The sequence below is a fragment of the Lissotriton vulgaris genome, chromosome 4_1 (assembly GCF_964263255.1).
Source record: "Lissotriton vulgaris chromosome 4_1, aLisVul1.2, whole genome shotgun sequence".
Lineage (NCBI taxonomy): Eukaryota > Metazoa > Chordata > Amphibia > Caudata > Salamandridae > Lissotriton > Lissotriton vulgaris.
The window spans coordinates 1191592335-1191609488 of NC_141691.1; positions in this window are offsets into that span (position 1 = coordinate 1191592335).

Below are 17154 nucleotides of genomic sequence, written 5' to 3' on the forward strand. Positions count from 1 at the left end.
TGGGACCAGTTTGCTTGTTTTGTATGAATGGAAGGCCATGAATAAGTTGTATTTTTGTTTGTATATAAATGTACATACATTGTTTTGTATTCCCATGCTTAAAATCAAAAAAGATGCAGACCTAAAATAATAGGTAAAAAGAAAATAAGAAAAATAAAAAACTTCTAGATGTTGGCATGTCTGTGCAGTAAATGTGAATTGACTGTCTGGCTTGTGATTGGCTGGAGCTGGCTGGTGTGCCTGGCTCCACGAGTCAGGATGGGTCTACCCTGGTGGTGAATGGAGAGATCTGTATGTTGATGGAAGGGAGGAGTGAACCAGGGACCTGAATAGGGCTGGGCTTTCCCTCCACAATGATGGCTCCATCCCCTGTGGTGCGTCTGATGTCCCTGACCTGTTTTGTGAATAGGGAGAGGGGCTGAGCAAAACAAAGTGCTCAAGAACCAGTTGCATATGGTTCGCCTTTTGCCTGCTTCTTTGACAACAAAGGATTTCTGTGTATAAAAGAGGGTCTGTGACCCCAAGTAAATGTTCTTGTTCTTGGACTGGAATCTGCCAGGGGCGTGCTGCTGCTGGAGCTCAGGGGAAGGCTTGCCTCCCTGGCCTCTGCCAAGCCCCTGGATGCCTGGAGGACTACCTAGGGACCCCCCTGCCTTGTCTGAGGATAACTGGGGGACTTTTCCTTGCCCTGGAAACCTTTTGACTTTTGCCCTTAACCTCTCCAGGACCTAGCTGCATCTTTCAGCGCTCTGAGAGCGATGTGCTCGATCTCCTTGTTGACCCTGTAGGAGGGAATCCCTTGGTGAGGGATTCCCCCCGTGATGTCTGCCTGGCAGGGGCCTACCCCACCTATTTTAATAGTTACCAGCAGGTGCCTACCCTGCATTATGCCTGTGTTTTTATATTTTAATTTTAGCAGGTGCCCACCCTGCATGATGGCCGCCGTGCCGATGTTTATTTAAATTGCGCGGGTGCCCACCCACGACTTTGCCTGCAATCCTAGTTTTAATCTGAACGGGTGCCCACCCCGCTTATCAGTGCCTTAGCGGGTGCCCACCCCGCATGCCAGCGGTATTTTTTTACTTTCGAGGGAGCCTACCCCTCCTTTTCTGCCCAAAGGAGAAATCACCGCCGCAGCCGTGGGAAACCGGAAGCCAGGCAAAAGAAGATCGGACGGGGCGGAGCCTTGGAGAAGCCGGAAGCGCCGGGGCTCCATCCGGAGCCTCGCAGGCTCTATGGTAAAGTCCCGGGTCCCATGATGGGGCCCGGGTGAAGCGAGGAGACATCTGCAGCCAGGAGGGGCTCCCATAAGCTGAGGGAGCCCCGAGATGTCCACGGAAGGCCGCCAAGCCTCCCCCGAGTACTGCCGGTGTAGGGAGCCCCGGAGGCCGCGCACAGAGTAGGATGCCGCAGAAATGCCTCCAAGAAGACCGGTGAGTGTGGGCTTCCACCCCTAGTAACGGTGCCTTCGAGGCAGCCTGACAGTATTTGGGGGCATCCTGAGCTGAACCGCCGTTGCGGGCCACTCCACCATTGGGCCACCATTATTTTAAAGTGCCGGAGGGGCCCTTATCCCCCCACTTGCCCGGGCACCTTAGTATGTCAGCGGGCTGTTCCAACATGTCACATTGTGTTACCTTAGGAGCCCATATTCCTGCCCACATTTTGGCCCCATTGCTCCCAGAGCCTACGTGGCTCCCTCATTTTGGCATCATCCTTCCTAGAGCCTAAATGGCTCTACCAGGGGCACATTCAATTAAAATGCCAGTGCGCTCCATGTCTTGGGGGCAAGCTCTTCTTTCTCTTTATTTGGGCGCACAAACATTTCAGGGAGCCAGTGTGCTACAAGGGACAAATACTTTATTTCTAGAACCCCGTAACTCCAGCATTTGGCGCAGTCTTTGTACCTAGGGGCCAGTAAGGGCCCATGTCGCAGTTTTAAGTTCACAGCTGCCCAGCAAGTAGTGGGCAGCTGCACCTTTTAGGACCTTTCTTTTAGGGGGACATGTACTCTTAATCCAGGAGTGAGACACACTCCTGCTTTCCAACCTTTGCCTGCACAGCTGCGCAGCACTTAGTGCCAGATGCAACGTTTAGGCCTTCATTCAGTCTCCCAGCTGCCCAGCAAGTAGTGGGCAGCTGCCACGTTTAGGTTTGCGCCAAGTGTGCCCCGTGACTGTTGCTGCTTAGGCAGCAGCCCTGACTTTGGGACAGAGGGCATTTGAGCCCCTTAGAGATGGCCAGGTGGGCCAGGGGACTATGAGGTGTACAGGGTGCAAGGCCCTTGCGTAATTTTTATAGGTGCTAAGAAATGTAATGTTTGTAATATGATTTAGGCACATTTAATTCTGTTCATAGATGTGCTTTTATGCTTATTAGGTTTTACCTACTGTTTTAAGTCTCTACTGTGGTCTAGGTTTGATTTATTCTCTACTGCAGGTTATGTTCTTAAGTGTATTTCCTAATGTGCGGTATGTTTAGGAGATTGTGGTTTATCCTATTTTAGGTTATTAGGTTGGCGCAGAATAGTGTTCTTCCATTATGTGATACTGTGCCTGCTCTGATTTATGTTACAGGTTGACGCTGAGTTTAGTGTCTGCCAGTGATTACTGGCTGTGTTCTAAGTTCATATATATTCTTGTTTTTACCATTTTACCATTTCTTTACCAAGTGGTAATTCTGACAGTGGCCCACGTGGCCCTGTCATATGTACATAATCCCTTGTAAATATTGCCTGTGCCAGTTGGCACAGTGTATATTGTGTGATTACTATTTTATGTGTTTTTATTATAATACAAAGGCTATTTTTATATAACCTTGTGTGGATTTCTTTTTGTGGTGTGCCTAGTGTGTTGTTACTGTGTGTGTTGTGCAAATGCTTTGCACATCGCTACCGAGATAAGCCTAACTGCTCGTGCCAACATACCCTTTCCCTGACTAGAGTGGTGGTCTCTGCCTGGCTTTGGTGCAAGCCGTAGCCAACCAGAGATCCCCATTTCTAACACTGCCCTTAGAGGTGTGGGACCCTCTAGTGCCCACCAGCTATTAATTGGGTGCCCCGTAACTACATTTGTAAAGTTGCTGTTCTGTGCGATCAGCAGGGACAGTTTACCTTCTATCAGATTAATGTTCTCATGTATGGGCCCTAGGTGGGTAGTTAACATTGTTTCCATCCTAGACCACAATTCCATATCCGCCACCGAGTCTTTTCCGCCTCTCCACAATTTGGACTCTGATGGTTGACTGCGGAACCTTCTGTGTGTTTAGACCTGGTCGCTTTGGGTGCCCCCTTCTGCTTTGATTTACCATTGGAAATATGATGACCCACCCCCGGGTTCGCTTTGCTGGGGCAGTAGAACCAGCCGATAAGATGGTGGCACTGTTTGTAATACTTTTGTCTATTAAAGCCCTTTCAGATCAGGTAGCCACCTCCCCTCCTTCCCTTTGGATAATTTTGACACCAGTTAGATCTACGGCCAGTACAGGCTCTCCCTATGCCAGCCCTGCCCCATGTGCTGACACAGAATTTAGATCAGAGCCCCCCTCACTCTCTTCCACATTAATCTCTGAAGGGCTCAGATCATCAGATATTAACTTGATGGTTTAGGTTAGTAGTCCCGCAGCCTGATGTGATGAAGCGGCAGGGTTTGAGCCATTTACAATATAACCACTTTTTGGTTTAACTTGACCTAGGGCAGCCCCGACATTGGGAGACTTAGTTGTAGCTATACTACCCATTGAAGACTGCTTTTGCGCCACAATCGAGTCCAATGAGAGTCTCTTCTCAGACAACTGTATTTCGTGGACTAATAATGACTCTGCCCGATAAGAAAACATCAAGGGTCCCCTTTACATCTCCCCCACCAGGGAGCCCTTTGCCTTCCGCTTACTCATCCTACCAAGTAACTAATTGGGGCAGACTAATAAATAAATGAGAGTCCAGTACCTTAAAAAACTGAATGAGTTCTGTCCCAATGCCCTCTGTGTTTTCCCGGGCCCTAAATGGCCGAACGGGCCCTTTGGCCACCTCCAAACATTTTTTAGTGAGATGGGAGACAGCTATTAATCACCTTCACCTGGTCCTCACATCTTCTTCCAACGATTAGTATTGCATTGGGGCAGTACTTCGGGGTTCTGATGATGATGTTAGGGGGGTGGCCCAGCCCGGCCTCTTCTGGACACCCCTCATTCATATGACCTTATCTCTATTGACACACACACACAGATAGCTATTATGTCATATATTTCATACTGTTAGTAGGTCTGTGATATACTGCAGATTTGCTTACCAACAAGTGACTCATTCCCATATTGTCCATTCTGGAAGCGCTAATTGATGATGCAGTGCCTGAAGATATAGGAATCATGATGCACCATGGGTATTTTGCCAGCACATTGTTGAACATCCCCATATAGGCCACAATGGCCTGGACATTGATATAGTAGGTGTGCTTTCATTTCCTGTACAGATGTGATGTTTCTGTTTGGGGAACGAGCTGCGCATGTGTGCAATCCATGGCACCTAGCACATGTGGAAATCCTGCTATGGGATAAAAACCTTGCTTGGCCTCCAGCTTCTGTTGTTGTGTCTTGTGGAAGATGAGATACTGGGGTATAAGGCATATGATGGCACTCAGGATAGCAGGTAGGAAGGCAGAAAAAGATGGCTGTGTATGAGATACACCTCTCATACATATGACCTTATCTCTATTGACAAACAATGAGATAGCTATTATGACATACATTTCTTACTGTTAGTAGGTCTGTGATGTACTACAGATTTGCTTACCGACAAGTGTCTTATTCCCATATTGCCCATTCTGGAAGCACTGATTGATGATGCAGTGCCTGAAGATATAGGAATCCTGCACGCACCATGGGTATTTTGCCAGCACTTTGGTGAACATCTCCAGATAGTCCACAATCGCCTGCACATTGATAGAGTAGGTGTGCTTCCAGTTCCTGTACAGATGTGATGTTTCTGTTGGGGGAACCAGCTGCACATGTGTGCAATCCATGGCACCAAGCACATGTGGAAATCTTGCTATGGGATAGAAACCTTGCTTGGCCTCCAGCCTCTGTTGTTGTGTCTTGGGGAAGATGAGATACTGGGGAATAAGGCATATGATGGCACTCAGGATAGCAGGTAGGAAGGCAGAAAACAGTTGGCTGCAATATTCCTGCAACTCGGACTTGTGATCTGGAATGAACCAGATGCCAGCATGTGGAGAACTGCCATCAGCTTCACCTGCAGAGGGGATTTGGTGGGTCTGACAGCTGGTGGATGGAGCCTCGGAGGTATCTGATTTAGCAGTTCTATTATGGACTGCCTCCAGAGTCTGGAATGTCTGATGACCTTATCCTCCCTGAGGTCAATGAGAGACATTTGTTAACAAAAAACGAGCTCACTTCTCCTGCGCTGCCCATATGGTAGTGATGGCCGGGGGTCTCCTTGCAACTCAAGGCTGCTATCAGCGCCTCCATAGCATAGTTGGGCTTTCCAAATTGCTTAGTGTGGCTTGTCTTTATGTACCACAGCCACTGTGTCATTTCCTACGCCTGGGTTGCCGAAGTGCAGAAAGTTTAACTAATTTCAGGCTCTGGGTGCCTCATGACGACGATACGTCAAATGTTGACATCACCATAATTATCACTTAGGGGCATATTATCAAGGGGGTTTATCTTCGCTTTTTTGGCTTTAAAAGCCAAGAAAGCGGAGATAAAATTTTCTCCCTATTACCTAGCTGTTGCTAACACCAGTTAGCGACAGTTAGTAGGAGATAGCGACCATCTTGGGCCCCACTTTGCATGTCAATCAAAGCATTTAATCAATCAATCAGTGTCAGTGATATTTATCACTAATGACATGCAAAGTGGGCGTGCCAAGATGTTAGCGACTGGAAACAGTCGCTAACATCGCTATCTCCTATTACCAACTTATGGAGATATTTGCGCTAAGCGCAAATATCTCCAAAAGCTAACACCTGCCCTGAGCAGTTCTTAGCCATGTTATCCAATGGGAGGTGGATAACATGGCTAAGAGCATTAGCTCGCAAATGCATGAATATCGCTGACTTTTCAGCGATATTCATGCATTGCGGCCGATTTGTATCGCATTTGCGATAAACCTTGGTAATACCAAGGTTTATCTGCGATAAAAATCGCCGCAGCTCAGCGGTAAATTTTTGTCTCTAACCAAGCAATAGCGATAATTATCGCTATTGCTTGGTAATATGCCCAAGTTCGTTTTATCATAGGCTTTATGGGGGAACACCTACTTTGCATAGTCTCTGCATTGTAGAGTCTGTTCTGCCGCAGGTATTTTCGGATGCAGGGCTACAAAAAATTACACATTTGGCCACATGCGTCGACTTGTAAATATGGAGTACTGCCTGCGCCGCCATCGTGTCAACATTTGTGATGCAACGGTAGTGCACTTCTCTAAAAAATATGCCCCATATTTTTCTCTGCGAGGATGCTGGCAGAGAGGTAATGCCTCAAACATTAGGACTGGGATGAGGAGCAATGATTAGTAGGTAATGTACATGCGTAAGTTGAGTGACTGTATAAGTGTTAATATTTGGCAGTATTTAAGCCTTGCAGTTGTGCATAGGGTGGTGACAGTGAAATGCTGGTGTGTTAAAAAAAGATTCTATTGACATGTGAAGGATGTGGCAATTCAGCCAAAACTGCCGACTTTAGAACTGAGGCACCAGGTCGGCATATCGGCACTGACTCAACATCCTGTGCTTCTGGACAAATCATTTAATCTTCCCATGCCTAAAAAAATAGTAAAATAGTTTTTTTTAAAAGCGCTCCTCTACTTTTTGATCGAGTTTGCACTATATAAAACTTCAAAAAATAAAAAGAAAGCTTTGCAGAAACACATGATCCACTCTTTCAGTAAGACTCATCGCCAGCATCACTAAATATGGCACGAATATGTGTCTCCTTACTCAAGAAGTTAGATCCTTCTAACTGTGCTTAATTTCTGGGGGTGCTTTCCGGTGATGGGCACCAGCAGTCATTTGTTGGGTTTGGAATGAATAACCGCCATACGATTTTATCCAGTGCAAGAGGAAGAATGACTAAAAACCTAGGGCCTCATTTATGAGGCAGTGCGTCACTTTTACGCCGCCGGTGCGTCACTTTTTGTGACGCATCGGCGGCGTAAAACATGCCTCCTGTTGCGCACTATTTACAAAGTGACGCATCTAAGCAGATGCGTCACTTTGTAAACCCCTGCGCCACATTATACCTGCGTCAGGTATAATGTATGCAGAGGGGGCGTTCCCCCGCAAAAAGCCTCGTAATAGTGACGCAGTGAAATCTATGAGATTTCACTGCGTCACTTTTAGGACGCAGTTGCGTCAAAAACTTGTGCCTGCCTCACAGCAGGCGTAAGACTGACGCAAGCCCTTTCACATGGGGCTTTCCCCATGTGAAAGGACGCATTGCTGGAGTTGCGTCACTTTTGTGTCACACTCCAGCAATGCGTCACTTTTGCGCTTACAGATACGTCAGAAATATTGACGTATCTGTAATTCCTTGCGCAATGATGCGTCATATTGTAAATATGACGCATCATTGGGTTCGCAAGGAGGTTGCAATGAAAAGTGACGCAACGCTATTTTCTCGCAGCGATGCGTCACTTTTCATAAATGAGGCCCCTAGAACGAAGGAGTGAGTGACAGAGATTAAAATATTCATTAAAAAAGTAGACGGCGGCAAGTCCCGGTCAGGGGTCTCCGTATGTACCAAAATAAAATACATGTTTAATCCTGTCTTTCTCATACGTTTCCATTTTCAGAGATCTGGTCACAGAAAAAATAAACAATGCATTATTTTAAAGAGATACAGAGGCTTATTAGACTAGCTTTATCTGCAGGCACACTCTCAAAGGAAGTTCTGGCCTGGCAATATCTCTGCTCTTGTAGCATCTGAATTTTTTTGTGATATAAACATGAATACTGCTGTGAGTTTTGGTATTATTCGCATGTATAGTTACTGGCATTAACCAAAGTCGCAGAAGTGCTGGCAGATGAACGGTGCACCCTTTAAATCTCACTCTTGTGAAATAAATCTTACTGCTAGTTCTGCACCTTTTCCCGACTGGTGAGCGCCTACTGTAGTCATTAAATGTTGAAATCATAATTGCGTGTTGTACTCACCCTTACTTTTGTTTTAAGTAGGATAGAAACATTTCGGAATAAGATACGTTGGCAAGCGTCCAAAGCCTTGCACCAGCTGCACTGCCAGGTGGGACATTATGTTTCCTACAGTAAAAAGATTCACTCAAGTGCACCGGATCGTTGTTTTCCTCGCAGCAGGAAGCGTGTGTCTGACGCCTTAGTGGGCATCTTAGCTGCAATTATTCTTTTGTCAGCAAGACTCCAGTTGCATGATGCATTAGTGGCTGCTAAAAATATGTACCTGCGCGGGAATAAAAACAAGTGGTCTCCCTCTGAGCAGCTGCAGTTGAGTGTCTGTCTGATCACTGCCAACATAATTTGCTTGACTCTCCTGCTATCCCCATTGGATTTTTATGTTTAGCGTGTGAAGTACATCAAATATGGAATACAAAGTCTAAAGCAGATGTGCACAATTAGCAGTATCCTAAAATAAATGTACTACGGGTGTTTTTTTTAGCCTTGACCGAACAGAAGCCACTGGCGGCTGTATTTGGTACAGGTGATACAATGAGGATTTGTTTTCTACTTCCGGTGGACAGCGTGTATATAAACGAAATGGACACACGTCACATTTTAAGAACTGGGACTAGAAAGTGGAAGTAGGTGTAATACGTTTCCACTTCAACTTTAGTTGCTGACGCCATTTTCTCGAGCCGTCATTCATTTGGACGTTTGCATACTGTAGAAGTTGAGCCACTTGTTTTATTTGCAGTTTCACGTGACTTGCCTAATGTGTTTTACTCTACAAATGCCTTACTAGTGAACGAAATCGAAGCAACAATGCATGTCTTACAATGTTACAGTACAGGATATCGTTCCTTTATATTGACAAAATTAAATATCAAAAAAGTTATGTTAATTTTGTCTTCAGTGTTTTCTGTTATATCTATTTGGAGGGCCACAGACATAGGACAAGCGAGGAGCCCATTATGCAGCACGGTTACTTAAATTATGAGGCAAAAAAGGCAAATTATGTGGCGTAATGCGGCACATTTTGTGATAATATTACTTGATTATTTTGTCATTTTTACACCTGATAACACTGTCTGTGTAACGATTTCACCGTATTAGTACCAGTTTGACACCAAAATACAACAATAGGTAAATGAAAGATGCTTATCAACCCCTTGAGAAGGGCCTTCAGTTGTGGGGAACAAGAGCCGCCATGTTTTAGTAACCTGTTATACGTTTGAGCTCGAAACACATTTTTGTTTAGTAAACTCTGCGGGTTATGCAGCAGATCATGGAATATGTGGAAATGCAGCAAGTCAATAATTACGTGATACATGCAGCTGCAGGAACATATAATTCCAGCAGCTCTCACTGTCTGCTCCAAATATGTCGCCCGAAATTCTATTACAGGTCACTGCTGGAGAGTTTATGTTAAACTTGTTTGCTGAAGATGTTGGAAGAAAGTAATAAGTGCTACCTGTGCCCATTTGATCGCTTAATAGATTAAAAACTCTCCTGGGCATAGCCATTTGTTGGCAGATATCATGATGGGCTGAACTTATCCAGCGCAGAGTCGAGCACCTGTTTTCTATGTGCATGCCGTGTGAAAAGCAAATTCACTTAATCTGATATTTCTCCATGTTAGGGCCTTATTTTCAGACAATATTGGCCGGAAACAATAAGCAAGGTTTGCCACTTTCTGTTTTTTTCCCGAGCTGTGCTATCCAAGATAAAGGTAATCAGTGCACAAACTTAGATAAATATCGGGTTAAAATAATAATTCACTTTACACACTGCAGGTGCATAAAATAGACGTTCGGCTCTGTGCTGAGCCAGATCATCCCTTAGTGATAAGGATCCAGGAATAAAATGCGAGCATTGGTGGTATCTACACATATCCTGGACTGTATTACTTGATCAACTGTTGCTTCAATGACAGCCTATCCTGACATATTTTGTTGCAAGCCGCTGTCTGTCCTTGGAAGAGAATCAAATATGCCCATCTTCGATTTACTTTGGCTCTAAGGCATCCACAGGTAAAACAATTTGGAAACTCAACGGAAGTTGAAGACGCTTCAGCATGGCTATTAAACTTCAGTTCTGTCAAATATATCGAATTATCATCGGGCAGCTGTATCAAACTACTAAAATGAAGATTCCTTTTAATAAAGGAGATTTCCAGAGATTGTGGACAAAACCCCATGCTAAAACTGCCACTGGGTTGGATAAAATGTTTTTGCTGGACCACTGCACAATACTTCTTCCAAGAAAACAGTTTTCCAATTTAGGTTTGCCAGACTCTTATGGATAAAGATTCTATGGACTGTGAAAATAAACGTTAATGCTTGATTTTCATACTATGATCAGCTACACAGTCACGGTTTATATGAATCCAATGTTAGAGCTGTGTCAGGTTAACTGCACAGAAAGTGCACATAGTTGGTTTTACTATGTTGAATGTGGATTTCAGAGGGTACTCTCTTGTTCTGAGTGGCCTGTTGTGTAAGTACTCAGCAATTCCGGCTTATTCTTGGTGCCCAGCTTCCATTATGTTTTTGGCTCGTGTTGAACATTGGGCTTCCACTTCCAGACAATATGCAACACCATCCTCCCGAAGGGAGGTGTACTGAGATTGCGGGTCATGCTTCAGCCCTTCAACTTTTGTGTGCATTCATGCTTGAGCACGCTGATGAAAGGGCAGATGAGTAGGTTTGGTGAGAATGCTACCTGAAATTATCTGAGGGATTTCCTCAACATCTGGTTTGTGCACTAGATAAGAATGACACCTCACAACCATCTCTATTGCACATTCCCTGAACAAGGAGGGCATTTGAATGAAGGAAGAATATTGAAGGTAAAGAAGCGACAATGACTCCTGATCTTTCCTTGCACTTAGGCATTGGAAATCCTCTTCAAGAGTCATCTGGATGGCCCAAGTTCCCTGTCACAGAGATACATCATGCAGAGAAGGGATCAATCCTAAGAAGAAATTTGATCTGGCCAGTAGAAATTGGACTGCAAATGACCCTTGAGAGCCCTAACAGCAGGGAGACCTGGGGCCTAGAGGCATGTCCTGATGGTCTGGGGCTGTAAGAGAGACCACAAATGAATTTCCCAGCATAATGAAATATTGGCACTTGATCACTTACCTTAATCTAGCCCACATTAAAATGTCTGTATGTCCTGCTCTGAACTTTTTGAATCAGAATTTGAGGATACCATATCTGCAGAGCATCCTAACCCTTAGTGGAATCCTTGTCAGCTACATCCTTCTGTCTTGATCCAATAAAGGAAACAAAGTATGACTAACTTGGAAGGAAGGACCTGGGGCAGGGTCAAGGTGAAGAATTTGTCCAAGCAGTGAAGTGCCCTCAGTGGCTAGGAAATCTGGCAATCTCTAATTGTGTCACTCTCAAAAAATGTGGAACAGCCACTGGAGACTTCACCGGGAACCCATTGACAATGTATCTAAATGTAGGGAATCTCACCAATATTACCATCCTGCCTTGAGGGAAACCCTGAAAGGTTTTTAAAGTCAGAAAATTAACAGAGACTCCTGGTAAAATAATGACCAATGTGAACTTCTAGGTATATCCACCCCTGTTCTTTTGTGATCAGCCTGAAATCATACCTAGGTCCTAGGGGTGGGTGGAAAATGGAATACTGCTTGCAGATTTGGTGGAATTTTGGTCTCTACGAATTACTCTGTAACACAGAGTTCTCGACAAATTCCACAATTGGTGAATGGCAGAATTTTGTTCCAGTTTTAGAAGCGAGATTGGCATCCCCTAGTGTGATTTCCCACTGAAGGGAAGCCTTCTGGTGACATTTTCTAATGAGACAGTCGTTTTCACTGGGCTGTTTCTCCAGTAGATGTTCTAGAAACAGCAAAATCAACTTGAAATTGATTTTTTTTAGTAACTTTTCTTCCTGGATGGATGGTTTATGTAGTTTTTGTGCAAAGCACATTTCTTTTTCTTTAGTTTTTTTACAGGAAGGAAGTGCCACAGAGGATCCAACTTCCTCCTCCTGTCTAGAAGTCTCCTCCCATTGCTTTGTCCATCCCTTGATTGCTTTTCATTTGGATTTTGAGGTGAAATGATTGCTCTCTTCTATGTCTGCATTCCCTGCTGCATGTATGATTGGATATTAAAAGATTTTATTTTGAGAATACAAGTAGGTTGAAGAACTTTTGGGTAAGTTTGTTGTTTGATGGAGAGCATAAATCAGTATTTTTTCGTCCATTTTTTAGATTAGATTATAAGTGGCCAGAAGTTGCAGTAGGAGCCAAAATTTGCATTACATTTTTTAGTATTTTTCCAAGGAGAAAAGTTTGCTTAGGTTTGGGAGTCAGTTTTTAAAACTTTTAAAGTACATTTTTTCTCATCTTACATTGGGGTCTACTCTTCCCATGTCCCAGGCCACGGCCAGCCAGTTATTGACATATACATATACATATATATATATTACCTACTGGTGGTCGCCAGTAGGTAGTTATAGTCAGGACCTAGTTAACGTAGGAAAATGGCAACATTCTAGTCCCAACAACTTTGGTGCTGATTCACGAATCTTCGCGAAATTTTCAAAACTAATTCTTTGTTGAAATCAGCTTCTTTGTAACAATTGGGGGGTGATTCATCAAGGGGGCAGAGAAAAAAGGGGGGGTCCCAAAACGTGTTTTTTTAATGTTAATTTCCATAGGAAACTTTAGACAAGGCTACAGGTCGAACGGGTGAATGGGCTGTTTTGCCCCGTGTGAGATGGTGTGGAGGTGAGGTGCCGGTACACTCAAGGATGAAAGTGTGTGCCTAATCTGTGAGTTGAGTGCTCTGTATTATACTGGCAGATGCAAAGTATTTACCCTTACCGGTGTGAAAGTGCTGTTTTGTCTGAAGTGAGATGGTGCAGAGGTGAGGTACCGCGAAGGTCGGGAATGAAACCGTGCGTCTAAACTGTGAGCCGAACTCTGTAAAGCGATGTGCTCTGGGTGCTCTAGCATAGTGGGTGTTGTAGCATATGTGTGCAGGTGCTGCTAGTATGCGTTTAGAGTATAGCGGGAGTTGAAAAATAAAGCACTTTGTGGTACCTGTATGAAGACTCGGGAATGAAACTATGAGTTTAAGTTGTGAGTTTATTGCTGTGAAGTGATGTGCTGTGGGCGCTGTAGGATACTGGCGCTGTAACATAACTGTGTAAGTAGTGTTAGTGTGCGTTTATTCTATACAGGGAATGTGATACGAACTGCTCATCCCTATTGGTCTGAAGAGTTGAATGTAGTGTTTTAGGAAGCAGGAATAAAGGAAAAATTGTGAAGAAAATAATACAAAATGTTGCAATGCCAGAGAAGGAAAATTGTAAAATGAGTTGTGTCTAAGAAAGTGGTTGTTTGTAATAAAGGGATGGAGTTTGAAAATTATATAGAACGTTTCTTTATTTAAGTGCCACAATTGGACCCACTGGCGCAAGAGCTAGTGTATCCAGCTGATGGAAAGTTGAACCACTTCTGCTGTATTTAAACGTAAGCTCCGGCATCAATGAATTGTATATTACATTTTACAGTTGCATGTGAAATAAACAATAGCTATTTCACTTGAATGACTCTACCTTCTATAAAGAAAAAAAGGTAGGATACGATTACCACATGTATCGTTTAGGAAAAGAAAGAAATAAAAAAGAAATTGCAAAATGTAGTCATCAAACTTTTTATGTACCTTGGCAGTGCTTTTTTGTAACAGAACATTATCAACAGTAGAATAGTTAGCAATCTGTTGTACAGTAGATTCAATGTGGTGCGTGTCAGAATTGGTACTACTTCTTCCCATATTGGAACTTTGAGGATGAACACAAACATTTCGCTTCTGAGAAGCAAATTCGGTACCTTTGTAGTCAAACCGTGCATTATTGTCGTCATCTGTTTCAAAAAAACATTCTTGTGTAGAGAGCTAAGGCATCGAGCTTAGACAAACTCCAATTGCTTCTGCTGTAGTCAAATCGAAGCTCATGGATCAGTGAATTGCACATTATATGTTACAGTTCTATGTGACCTACAGAATAGCTATTAGACATGAATAAATACACTTTATAAAAAAAATAAAGGTAGTTTACGATTACCACACTGTGCCAACCAGTTCTTAAACAAAGTCGTATTTTTATATTTTTATTGTGAGGTTTTGAGCAGAGGCTGACTTTGAGTAAAATTGTGTGAAAGGGTTGTGTTAATAATAGACAGGCAGAGAGGTGTGTGCACAATTTATACCAAAAACACAAGTAACTACCTGCCCCGTTTTTCCAAAGCAAGGCCCTAGAAGAGGGTCCTAAAAATCATCCATTATCTCTGGAGCAGATCAAGGACAAAGGTGAATAATCACATCAAGTTTTACAAATTTATGATAGTTTTATTAATTTTTGCACAGTCATTTTAACAATTTATAAATACACATAATAATTATCAAAACACATTACAGTTTAATAGAACAAAAATCAAAAAAATCCAGTCCCACACACCTAACTCAAACAACACACTCATACCATCATGCATTCCCAGGATTCATCATAATGACTCACACATCATTCACACAAATTCACAAAACAATATAAAGTTAAAAATTATGTATAACAGCCACAAGATGGTCAGATGACAGAGTGGAGGCAAGTCATCAGGGGGCAGGGGTGGAAATAATCCAGCTGCCCCTACACGAGTAATGCTAATGCGCGTTTTGGTGTGTTGCCCCAGCCGGGGCTACACCTTCATCAAGGAGGAGATGCACAATGAGGTGTGGGACAAAGCACCCATGATAATGGAAGCAACAATCGCCGTAAATAATTTTTAAAATGAAGGCGAAGAAGGAAAACCCAGCTTCTCTACAGGGTTAAAAAAAGATCACGGTGGGTTCTCTTCCACAAGATTCATATGGATCCTTTTCTTAGAGCGAAACAGAAAGTGGTCTCACAAAAGGGGACAGATCCAGCAATTTCCAGCAGTTCACAAAGATCAGGAAATTCCTGCACTGATTCATAGTCCTCGGATCGGTCCAGTTCGTCTATCCAGCAATGGAAAGGGTGTTCAGCAGTGCGCCTCCTTGTTTGCCCGACGTGTCAGGAAAATAATAGACGTGGTTTCTAAATGGGTGTCGGGTTTAGGTTAATTTTGGAAGTAAGTAGAGTATTTGCATAGGCCATACATCACCGATTCCTGTTTGGACTGGAGACGTTAGGGGGAATAATTCCATTCAAGAATAATGTGAGTTTCTTACAAGTCGTGGAGATTCCAGTCCAGAAGTTCTTCAGCGGCTTGAGATGCGTAATGTTCCAAGAGGCTATTGTTGCCATCGTGTGAGAAAAGCAAAGCAATCCAATTCATATCCTTGAAGGGACAGTAATGTTCCTCGAATTTTGAAGCAGTAATTTGAATGGGCAGGCAATCTGTGATGTTGTGAAAGGTTGCACGTTGCAGGAGATCTTTTGCGGCTGCGCAGGAATCCCATTCCGCTGCGATTCCTTTTTGCATTGCATTCGCCATTTCTCCGCTGACAGAACAATCACGTTCATAGTTTTCAAGATACTCCATTACCTGCTGGATATCTGGAGCAATTATTGAGATGTTGGCAAGGCATTCATCCATTCACCAGGCGTATGGGAACGTTTTGCAATCCAACGGTGGTTGTATGCATATCACATAAGTGTAGATAAATGCTCCGATAATAGATAGAGGCAGGTAGCCGAAAAGTTTTAAAGTTTTTTTTACAGTGTTGATGTAGCTTGACGTAGAGGCGTATTTTGTCTGACATAGTTTTTACCATAGAGAGTGTAGCCATTTATAGAAGTAGAATTAGCAGTAGCATGGCTGCGAAGTGGGTAAGAATTATGGGCACTGTTCCTGTTATTCCAGAGATGAGGTGTAATACGTTTCCACTTCAACTTTAGTTGCTGACGCCATTTTCTCGAGCCGTCATTCATTTGGACGTTTGCATACTGTAGAAGTTGAGCCACTTGTTTTATTTGCAGTTTCTCGTGACTTGCCTAATGTGTTTACTTTACTAATGCCTCACTAGTGAACGAAATCGAAGCAACAATGCATGCCTTACAATGTTACAGTATTATGATCGGAAATCGTTCCTTTATATTGACAAAATGAAATATCAAAAACTTTATGTTCATTTTCTCTTCAGTGTTTTCTGCTATATCTATTTGGAGGGCCACAGACATGTGACAAGCGAGGATGTGATGTGCTGTGGGCGCTGTAGGATACTGGCGCTGTAACATACCTGTGTAAGTAGTGTTAGTGTGCGTTTATTCTATACAGGGAATGTGATACGAACTGCTCATCCCTATTGGTCTGAAGAGTTGAATGTAGTGTTTTAGGAAGCAGGAATAAAGGAAAAATTGTGAAGAAAATAATGCAAAATGTTGCAATGCCAGAGAAGGAAAATTGTAAAATGAGTTGTGTCTAAGAAAGTGGTTGTTTGTAATAAAGGGATGGAGTTTGAAAATTATATAGAACGTTTCTTTATTTAAGTGCCACAATTGGACCCACTGGCGCAAGAGCTAGTGTATCCAGCTGATGGAAAGTTGAATCACTTCTGCTGTATTTAAACGTAAGCTCCGGCATCAATGAATTGTATATTACATGTTACAGTTGCATGTGAAATAAACAATAGCTATTTCACTTGAATGACTCTACCTTCTATAAAGAAAAAAAGGTAGGATACGATTACCACATGTATCGTTTAGGAAAAGAAAGAAATAAAAAAGAAATTGCAAAATGTAGTCAACGAACTTTTTATGTACCTTGGCAGTGCTTTTTTGTAACAGAACATTATCAACAGTAGAATAGTCAGCAATCTGTTGTACAGTAGATTCAATGTGGTGCGTGTCAGAATTGGTACTACTTCTTCCCATATTGGAACTTTGAGGATGAACACAAACATTTCGCTTCTAGAAGCAAATTCGGTACCTTTGTAGTCAAACCGTGCATTATTGTCGTCATCTGTTTCAAAAAAACATTCTTGTG